Source organism: Pararge aegeria, chromosome 7 (genome assembly GCF_905163445.1).
Source record: "Pararge aegeria chromosome 7, ilParAegt1.1, whole genome shotgun sequence".
In the NCBI taxonomy this organism is placed as follows: Eukaryota; Metazoa; Arthropoda; class Insecta; order Lepidoptera; family Nymphalidae; genus Pararge; species Pararge aegeria.
In genome coordinates, this window is record NC_053186.1 from 13,196,564 (window position 1) to 13,207,552 (window position 10,989).

The 10,989-nt window shown below is 35.2% G+C and overlaps 3 non-coding genes across 3 annotated transcripts; all 3 read right to left on the bottom strand.

Moving 5' to 3' along the window:
* Positions 1-559: 559 nt before the first annotated feature.
* Trnad-guc lies at positions 560-631 on the bottom strand. Its single transcript has one exon. It is a non-coding gene; the product is annotated as a tRNA-Asp (tRNA).
* Positions 632-890: 259 nt separating this feature from the next.
* Positions 891-979, bottom strand: Trnay-gua. The gene is given in 2 exon segments: positions 891-926; positions 943-979. It is a non-coding gene; the product is annotated as a tRNA-Tyr (tRNA).
* Positions 980-1,161: 182 nt separating this feature from the next.
* Positions 1,162-1,235, bottom strand: Trnan-guu. Its single transcript has one exon. It is a non-coding gene; the product is annotated as a tRNA-Asn (tRNA).
* Between the last annotated feature and the right edge of the window lie 9,754 nt (positions 1,236-10,989).

Consider the following 10,989-nt stretch of genomic DNA (forward strand, 5'->3'; position numbering starts at 1 on the left):
TAAATAATAATAAAAGTTTGACTTCAATAGCGCGTAAAGGTTACACACACACACTTTTTTTTTATTTTCTCGGTGACTTCGCCGTAACCTATTTTAAAAACGATTTAAGTTCTTGAAAGAGTTCGTGGTACCACTGTTAAGTCAGAGGCTGATAAGTGCATTTCACGTGAAAAGAGAAAATCATAATTCAAAAAATCCAAAATTCATTTATTTCAAGAAGGCCCAATTTATAGGCACTTTTGAAACGTCAAATCAGTCTGTGTGTAGTGACTCTACCACCGGTTCGGAAGGCAGATTCCACCTTGAAGAGCCGGCAAGAAACTCAGCAGATGGCTCTTTTTCAACATCGTTATACAATTTATAATGTAGAGACTTTTGGAGTAGGTAGATACTTTGGGACCGTGGGGTCCGGAGGCAAGAAACCTTTTCAAAGATTTTTTCAGTAGCAATGGTCTTAAAAGGAAGATTATTTGTGTTGTGAAAGTACCCATTTCAAGGAAGCGGGCTAAAAAAAACTAAAACTGAAAAAAAGTTTTAAAAAAAAAGTTTTAGAAAAAATCTCCCCGGCGGGGAATCGAACCCCGGTCTCCCGCGTGACAGGCGGGGATACTTACCACTATACTACCGAGGATGGTGTCATGAGCGACCAAAATATACAATATATTATTCAAATATCTTATTCGTATTTAATAGCAGTGTGAGCTGTTACGATACTTACTACATAATATTAAATCAATGTATTAACTACTAAAGGACCAGGTGTTCTACAAAATTATATAGGTATATTTATTGATTACATTCTGAAAACTCACTTTGTAGCTTAAAAATATATCCAAAACATTAAATCAAAAAAAAAAAAACTATGAGTAACATAAAAAATTGGGTTTACTTCCTTCGAGCCGGATTTGAACCAGCGACCTATGGATATCAGTGTTATTTCCTCTACAGTCCACCGCTCTACCAACTGAGCTATCGAAGGTTAGGAACACAAGGCGAAATTATGTAGCATTCTTGCAACTTTTTTTTTTGTCTACATATAACAAACTGCTAATAAAATTTATAGAACATAGTTCAATGTAACTATAATAGAAAATAAAATATATTAAGAATAAAAAAAATAAAAGAAGCCCCTTAGCATGGTTGTAATAAAACAAAAATTATCGCCCCCGGGTGGGCTCGAACCACCAACCTTTCGGTTAACAGCCGAACGCGCTAGCCAATTGCGCCACGGAGGCGGATGATTATACTGATGAAATTAATAATTTCTTCTATGGCCTATAAAAAAAATATATATGTATCGGCAAACATTGGATCAGGTATCAGCACGCGGTTCATAGAAGCAAAATTAATATGAATCAAACAGATATGCATACATTCTGAATAACATTTATCTATCTACCTATCTATCTATACCAATAACGGAGGTGAAGAGCTTTTGTTATGTTTGAACGCGCTAATCTCTGGAACAACCTGGATTAAGAAATGTTGGTTTTGCATAGCCAAAACTGAAGCAGATTATTTATGGCTTTTTAAAAATAAGATATAAATTAAATAAAATCCCCGACTCTCAATATAGAGTAAGTACATTATTTTACTAGTCAAACCCTTTCATTTGATACCCATATTGAGTGAGTTGTGAAAAACAAAAGGTAATTGGGCTGTGGGAATTCTGAGTAAACATGAAAATTTTGAGTTAACCATTGCATACCATAATTTTAACTAACAGTAATAAGCTCTAACATTAAATGAAAAAGTGAAATCTATTGACTCCTATGACTTTATTGGGTACGCGACGCATAGCGTGGGTATTGAGCACATGTCGGTCTTTTATCTTCAATACGGTTGTAATATTCAATTGAAGATAAAGATTTTTGGACCTACACGCCTTTTACTTTAATTATTATTACCGCTATTGTATTATTGTTCTTTATTAAAATTGAATGTTTTTTTTAAAATTGATTCTATGTGTTAATTGCAACCAATGGTTTGTAATATATGCACGCCAGCTAATGGCAATACACTGTGACTTCGTTATTGTCATTTAAATGACATCTACTTAAACGTGTGTATTATGCAAATAAAGATCTATATATCTATCTATTTATCTATCTATCTAGCTATCAATGCGAACATAATGGAGAACTCTCAGGCATGCAGGTTTCCTCACGATGTTTTCCTTTACCGTTGAAGCAAGTAGTATTTTAATTGCTTAGAACGCACATAACTTAGAATTATTAGATGTGCATGCTGGGATTCGAACTGTGATCCCGAAAGTGAAGCGGGCCACTGGGCTATCACCGATTTACTAGGATATGCATAAAAAAATACGTAACATGTAAGTTGCACGAATTATAAACCTTAGGTATATTTTAGTCAGGCTGTCGCGAATTATAGCATGTAGGTATAATAGTTAATACCTACCTAGTTAACGGTTACCGGATAATGTGAGATTATGTGTGTTCCCAGCATTTGCGTTTAGAAAGGAAATTGTGTATTAAATTCAAGGCGGTCTGCACAACGACTTTAAGGTACCCGCACACGGGGAAATCCGTCACGAGTTTTTACAAGGTGTACACATAACGATGCAGTCCCAATCGACTGCATTAAACGATTTGGATTATAGCATGTAGGTATAATAGTTAATACCTACCTAGTTAACGGTTACCGGATAATGTGAGATTATGTGTGTTCCCAGCATTTGCGTTTAGAAAGGAAATTGTGTATTAAATTCAAGGCGGTCTGCACAACGACTTTAAGGTACCCGCACACGGGGAAATCCGTCACGAGTTTTTACAAGGTGTACACATAACGATGCAGTCCCAATCGACTGCTTTAAACGATTTGGATTATAGCATGTAGGTATAATAGTTAATACCTACCTAGTTAACGGTTACCGGATAATGTGAGATTATGTGTGTTCCCAGCATTTGCGTTTAGAAAGGAAATTGTGTATTAAATTCAAGGCGGTCTGCACAACGACTTTAAGGTACCCGCACACGGGGAAATCCGTCACGAGTTTTTACAAGGTGTACACATAACGATGCAGTCCCAATCGACTGCATTAAACGATTTGGATTATAGCATGTAGGTATAATAGTTAATACCTACCTAGTTAACGGTTACCGGATAATGTGAGATTATGTGTGTTCCCAGCATTTGCGTTTAGAAAGGAAATTGTGTATTAAATTCAAGGCGGTCTGCACAACGACTTTAAGGTACCCGCACACGGGGAAATCCGTCACGAGTTTTTACAAGGTGTACACATAACGATGCAGTCCCAATCGACTGCATTAAACGATTTGGATAAAATTTGAAAAAAAAAACTGACTTTGTAAACTACTAAAAAGCAAGAAATAAATATTTTCTACAACATTTTTAAATCGGTGCCAAGTGAAATGTAGAAATTACAAAGTAAATATATATCTTTATATGTGTGCGTTTGTATGTCACTGAACTCCTCCTAAACGACTGTACCGATTTGAATGTTTTTTTGGTATGCGTTTGGGTGGCAACCTGGATGGTTTACATTCCCGCCCGACAGATGGCGCTGGGCTAGTTTATATATATATATATATAGTATTATTCCCTTTTGTATAGCAGCAATGAGAGTAGAATTTTACTAATTTACTAAACAGCGCTCACCGCTGCGCCATCAGGAAGTTTTACAAGATAACTTAAAAATTATACTGGTGCAAGCGATATAAATGCACTGTATGCTACTTGCAAGATTTCGGGCAAGAAAGCGCAGAAGGTTTCTGTGCTAAAAAGTCCCATTGCAAATAATTGCACGTATGAGGAAGGCAGTTTCGACGCAATGGATCGCTGCAATTTGCGTGCAATTAATCGCTGCGATGTTCCACCAGTGTATGAGACCCTTTACAGCTCAGGTTCATTTCAATTGGAACGGATTATTGTCAATATTAAACCACTAGCGATGCATCGCAGTGTCGCCCGCGTTACCTATGGTCGTTATTCGATGTTATTGTTGCCTTTCAAGCTTCTGGTTGCAGAGTGCGAGATTTTCTACTTACGGTTACATATTCGATAGCGTCAAAGTTAACTGCGTTTTTTATGGTTTTAAAAAAGCGCCATCTAGTGACAGTACGGTTCTTTTATCGTTGTAATTGGCGGACAAAGCAGATAGCCTACCTCAAACCATCGCCAGAGTAAATCTGTCAAGGAGCACTAAACCCTTCTCATTGTGGTAGGCCACATTATTATATATATATTTAGGCCGTAATCCCCGACGCTGGCCCAGTGTGGATTGGTGGACCGCTGGCCCAGAATGGAATGGTGGACCGATAGGTGTTAAGCGGTTAGGTGTCATGTGTCAGACCGGAACACAGCATTGCAACACTGCTGCCCCGGGCGAGCTCTGTTTGTGAGGTTTTCCAGTATTAAAACTAGATGGCGCTCCTACGATACCATATAAATCGTAGTTAATTTTATAATAAATAAACGTAGATAGAAAATGTCACACCTGGCACCCTATCCGCACTTCATTCGCATAACTTTCATATTAGGTATAGTTATTCCTGCGCGGGAAGTCCATTTTTTATAACTTGTCTTTCTAAACAATCTATTCATTTGTTTTCGGTGTGAAGTTTATTTGATAAATATAAAAAAATCAAGAACGTTAAAATGAACAAAAAAATACACAATTAAAAGCAATATTTTTTAAATAAGTAAGTGTATTTTTATTACACACCCAGACACTGAAAAGTATCCATGTTCATCACACAAACATTTTCCAGTTGTAGGAATCGAACCCACAGCTGGGGCTCAGAAAGCAGAGTCACTGCCAACTGCGCTAATCATATGGGTGTTTATCTAAATATTATAAGTATTTATGTATATTATTCATTAAAAATTATTCATCAGTTATCCCCATAAAACAAGCTACGCTTACTTTGGGACTACAGGGTTATGTGTGTATGTCGTAGTATATTTATTATTCAATAATAAAGAATTATTATATGAGTAAATACTGTTACATAGTGATATTTTAATAAAGTTATTAATGACGATAACGGTTTAGTAGTATTAGTTAAAACGTCGACACTCCCATATAATCAATTTACATATCCTCGTAAATTTTAGTTACCAGTCATTCACCTCGTGGAGTTATCTTCATATTATTTGCATAAAATATTATGCGCTATAATGATATCAGATCTTAATGAACTCAGCCCTGTGGTGACGACAGATCACAATACCACCCAGTGGAGGATTTGCCCTAAGGCCCAGTAGGCCAGATATTAAGGGCGGCAAATCGTGCGAAAAAAAAAACATTGATGGTAAATTTTACTGGACAATAAGTCTATAACGATGTTGCTGAGAAAGGGGCGGCACATGGCCTGGGGCCTAGAGCGGCTGGGACTACAAATCCGCCACTGATACCACCCCTCCTCTACCCGTATGAGGCGTGTCGTATGAGGGGACTTCGGACGGAGAACGGACAGCATCGTCCTCTACTATCATCTACTGCACCAACCCGTCTGCCCAGCGTGGACATTATGGGCAAACCTTCCCGTTGGGAGAGGTCTTTAATCCAACAGCGGATGACTTTGATTATGATAATAAAGACCTTACGTTGTGAATCTCGGAGATTTTTAGGAATAACCTACTCCTAAGAATACCCTTCAAAAATAAAAGTTTAATTTACTATTAAGGATGTGTGATGGTTTTGACGAAATAAAAAACATTTGAATAATTTTTTTTTTTTCATTTGAATCCTAACATGATTAAACTTGAAGCCGTATTATGGTAGTATTTATTCTTATAAATATAAAATCATAGTGAAATTCATGTAAACTATAAGTAGGTACCATTGGGTGATTATTTATTTATTGTTCTATACATACAGTGGCGTGCACTAGGTTTCTTACCAGGGTATGCAAACAGCAGGAAAATTGCATAAAATAGCAAAAATCCTCCTTGTAGACGAGCTATATTTCAATTTTAGGGTAAGCAGTGGTTTTGTGCATGTATGAAGTGCACGCCACTGTATACATAGTACTTTATGATTTTTTTTAAAGTAACATGCACCAATGACCCGTAACTTAATCAAAATGTATTGCTATAACTTCGCGGTCGCGTTTTAGTTTTACGTTCTTCAATCGAATCACGATGTTATGAAAGGATTCTGCAAGATGTGTTGTTTTGAGATGTGTTCAGGTCAAAGTTGTGACAGATATCCGCAATCGACGGATGTCGCGGTGTGCTCTACCTTACCGGATGCATTACGTTTAACAATGGCGTTACCACAGATACTGACAGCTAAAACTTTTCTCAAGTCGTTATCATCTTGAATATTGGTTCACAAGATGTTTCGTCTAATTCTAAAGCCATGAATTAATACATATACTTTGTGTCTGCCTTTGAGAGCTCGTTAAGGTGCCGAGTTCTGTAACTGAGGTTAATATAACTTAAACTATTTATTATCTATGTTGCTCTTCACAGCGACAGAAATATTGTTATTCTCGGCCACATTTTTGACTAAATGGTTGTCCGCTTAGTACGAATCAGTTAAATTTTCTCCAAAGAAAAAATTACAAAGTTATAATTACAAAAGCTGTAATAAAAAATTGTAGGACATTTTTCTTATTCCTTTAGTTAAATTGTGACATACCAAAATAATACGATTAATTACTGATTTCTGCTGACAATTCCTCCAAGTGTAGCTAAAAGTTTTTTAATAAAAATATAAAATTTAATATTTTAATCCAAGAATGCATCATTGCAAATCGCAACATTGTATACTGAAATCCACTGTCTCCAAAAACCTATGACAATAAAATTGAACGTCAATCGGTTGAAATGAGGATGATACTGAAATGGAATCCGATCGTGTAACGATCCGATTACAGTTATAATCACTCCTCATCATCATCATCATTTGCCTATGGACGTTTCATTGCTGAGCACAGATCCTCTCTCTCGGAGAAAAAGGGCTATGCTCAGCTGTGGGTCATTAATAGCAATGATGAATGCAAATCAAAGTGATCACAACTAGTTCAGTAATACGCCCACAATCTTACGCAACTGCGGGAAGCAAGGTCACGTATTCACTATTCACGTTACACTTTCGTGTACCTATGTCGAAATGTGGTTCATTATAAACATTTTTATTAACCGCTTGTGCGTCAAACATATACCACTATTACTATTTTTAGTTGACAGCACAGGAAGATGGGAAATTTTCTTCACAGTACTGACTGTACCAAACTTATTAATAAATTAGAGACCCGCGCTGGGGTAGATCTAAATTTGAAAATGTTTTTTTTTTTAATACAAAAAACTTTTTTGTCTCAAATAGAAAAGTTAGACATATGCCGTCGGTGACGCTTTTGTAGGCATTATCAAGCTCTACAACTCTAGAACTCAATCATAAATTCTCATTAATATTATATTTGCCCGTTCTTTTCGATTTAATTCCAAATCCAAACATCATGAATATGTTTTTTTCATTTTTCCGGCTAATATGGGTATATATTGATGAAAGTAGAGTATATATGAAACAAACAAAAAATGTTTTTTTTCGATTGGTAAAAGAATTTTCGAAATTACCCCCTACAATTTCACAAACTTAAGTCTTTATAATACAAGTAAGTATAGATGTGGCATGACGGTGGAGCAGCTAAGCAGCTTTCTGACATACATTAATTGAAAGAGCTTTTACAATTTCTGACAGAACTCTGCATATATATTCCTACGTTATTTAACATCATATTGACGTCTGACGGCAAATAGAGTAAATATATTATTATTAATCGAAGCAACTACATGCTCATTCGGACCAGGGGCTTACGCACTGGCATAGAGCAAAGCTTTTTTTTCTTCTTTCTCTTTCTCTCTGAGGCCTTTTTAATAAATGTGGCATAGTCAACAGTGTCCACGAGTTATAAAAACATTAAAGTAGCCAGTGCTTCTTTACATGTATGAAACGCTTCTCTGCAGTCAGTGGCTTGCCGCAAAAATGCAGAAATAATGGATTTTGCTATAGTACCGTTTATATAATTTTATTGGTATAAAACTTTGATGTCAAACTTTACAGACGCTCGAAACTTTAATTGTAAAACTAGATGTGCTTCGTGGCTTCGCCCTTCTTCTCGTCTGACGGGACAGGAGATTATGGGTTTAATAAGACTGCCATACTCTTAACAGCTTAAACTATTCTCAGTTTGCATATCAAAATGTAGAATTTTCGATAACACTCTATTTTTTAAAGATATATATTTATTTTTTGTTTATATTATCGATCGACCTGTTTTTATTGTCGTTCACAAAAGAAAAACGGAAAATATATTTCCCTGAAGCTGTTTAACGTCTTTCAACGTATAAGTTAGCGCATCAAGCGTAAATTCGAATGCGCAAATATTGCGTGCTGCGCTATTAAGAACAAGCTTAAAATACATTGCGCATTTGCGAATGGTTGGTGTTCAAAGTTGTAGTGTAGGCGGCATTGGATAGGCTGATACTTTGTTTTTTCGATTATAGAATGTCAATGATCGCAGTACGTACGACCTGCGTTGACTAATGCGCAAAGAACGAACTCTTTTCCAACAGATCAGTCGTCGTTTCAATCGGAACGCGACTGCACGCGCCAGAACCTACGAACCGCCAAATTAAATTCAAATTTCGAACTTGCCGAACTGTGACTCGAAGTATCGCGTAGTGTTGACAATTGAAAAAATTAATAAATCGGATTTTTTCCGCATTTCATCGTCTCCATTACGGTGAGTAAGCAGATAAAATAATCTAGTTTAAATTGTTAATGAGGCAATAATATCGGATCGCGACATTGCGTGCACTTTTCATTTACAACGTAAGTAAGTGAATTTTCTTTCTTTGCAGTCACACACAAATATGTTTGAATTTAATATTAAAATCGCTAACAATTCCATTGGGAATCGTGAAAGAATTATATCTATTAATATCAAATGAAACGATTTCATTTTGATAAATGCATAGGTACCTTTACATAACATTTTTTATCTTATATTTAATTTATTATTTTATATATTCATGTAATTTTCTGTAAGTTTTGGTAGAACAATTTTTAGGGAATGAGAACAAAACAAACCTTATCACTTTAGTTTTTAGAAATTAAGTTCTAAATATTTTTCTGTTACTGTATGATTTCATCATTTTATTTCTTGCAGCCACATATGTAACGTATATATTTTGTTCCAATTCCAATCGCACGCAAAAATACAACTTTCTACAATTAATGTAATAATATTAAATCAACATTCAAACCACCTTACCTATATATTACCTACCTACATTACGTTTGTATATAACAAAATTGATTATATGTTTTAGCGTCATAAAAGTTATAATATTTGCATAACCATAAATTTTATTGTGAAGCCACCCACAAAATTTAAAGCGAGTCAAAATCCTAAGGGAGACTTTAATTTTCCGAGATACATCGTAGATTAAGAAAGAATCCGTTCGTTTTTAGAAACGACTGTTGTAAGTTACCTGTCCTAAGGACCTAAACCGATTTGGACTACTTTTTTTGTGTACTTATATCTTAATAGGTTCCGGTTTGAAAACTTTTTAATTTGAATCGATAGGTGACACTTATTGCACAAATTTGATTAAAATATCTTAAACTAGCGGTCCCTCGTGACTTCGTCCGCGTATAAGTCATACACTAGCGGTCATTCGTGACTTCAACCTTAAAAGATAGACATATGCTGTCGTTGACTTTTATGTAGAACTTTTACAGGGAAGAAAACTTGTCATACATAATTCTACTCAAATTTTATCTAATTTATGCAAGCAGCGGAAGCTCTCAAAAGGAAAAAACCCCATTCTTCATTGTCGCCATGCTACTGTTGGTGTTAGCGTATTCTAATAGCCTTCCTCGATAATTTGGCTATACAACATTGAAAGAATTTTTCAAATCGGATCAGAAGTTCCTTCGATCTTCGCGTTTAAGTAAACAAACAAACAAACAAACAAACTCTTTAGCTTACATTAAATTACCATAACTTTGCAAACCTAAGGTAATACAGAATGCGCTGTCGTTGATATCTTTTGCAGTACACAACAAGCATATATTACCTATACTTAGTAACTTACCAATTATGGTCGTAGCGAAACTGAATATATTTGGTACAGAGACAAATTTATTCAAAGCTACACATAATTACATATATTAAATGAATAAATGTAGAGAAATATGTAAACTATATACCTACACTTGTTAGCATTCAAAACTCCATAAATGTCTAAAATTTAAAAAATACATGCCTTTAATATTGCAGATATCAAGTAGGGGTGTGCAAATCGAATAGTTTGATTAATGAATTCAAAACCTTTTAACATTTTGTATTTTAGGCAAATTATTTAAATATGCATTTCAAAAAATACAACTTAGGATTCGATTTTTTTATGAATAGTATTTTTTTGAAACAACGGTGCTATTCTAATTAAGTTTAAACAATAGTTATATTAAATACCGTAATTGATGTGTTATACTACGACAATCACATCGCCACCTAGCCCCAAAGTAAGTGTAGCTTGTGTTATGGGTACTAAGATGACTGATGAATATTTTTATGAATTATATATACATAAATACTTAGAAAATACATATAAATACCCAGACACTGATAAACACTTATTGCTCATCACACAAACATTTTCCAGTTGTGGGAATCGAACCCACGGCCTTGGACTCAGAAAGCAGGGTCGCTGCCCACTGCGCCAGTCGGCCGTCCAATACGGACGGTTTATTAGTCTTTAACGCATAGTTAGCAGTATTACACTTTTAATTTCCTATTCGCAATTCTGTCGTGAATTATTATTAAAAAAATATAAACAAGTTACGATATTAAATATAACTATTATAAACACATAATGTCAGGGTTAGAATTGAGAATAACTTTTTTTAGACATCTCTGGATGTTCAAGCAATATTTTTATAACATTTTTCGCACAGCCGCTTGGGCTTGGGTTATCTGTCGGTCCGTC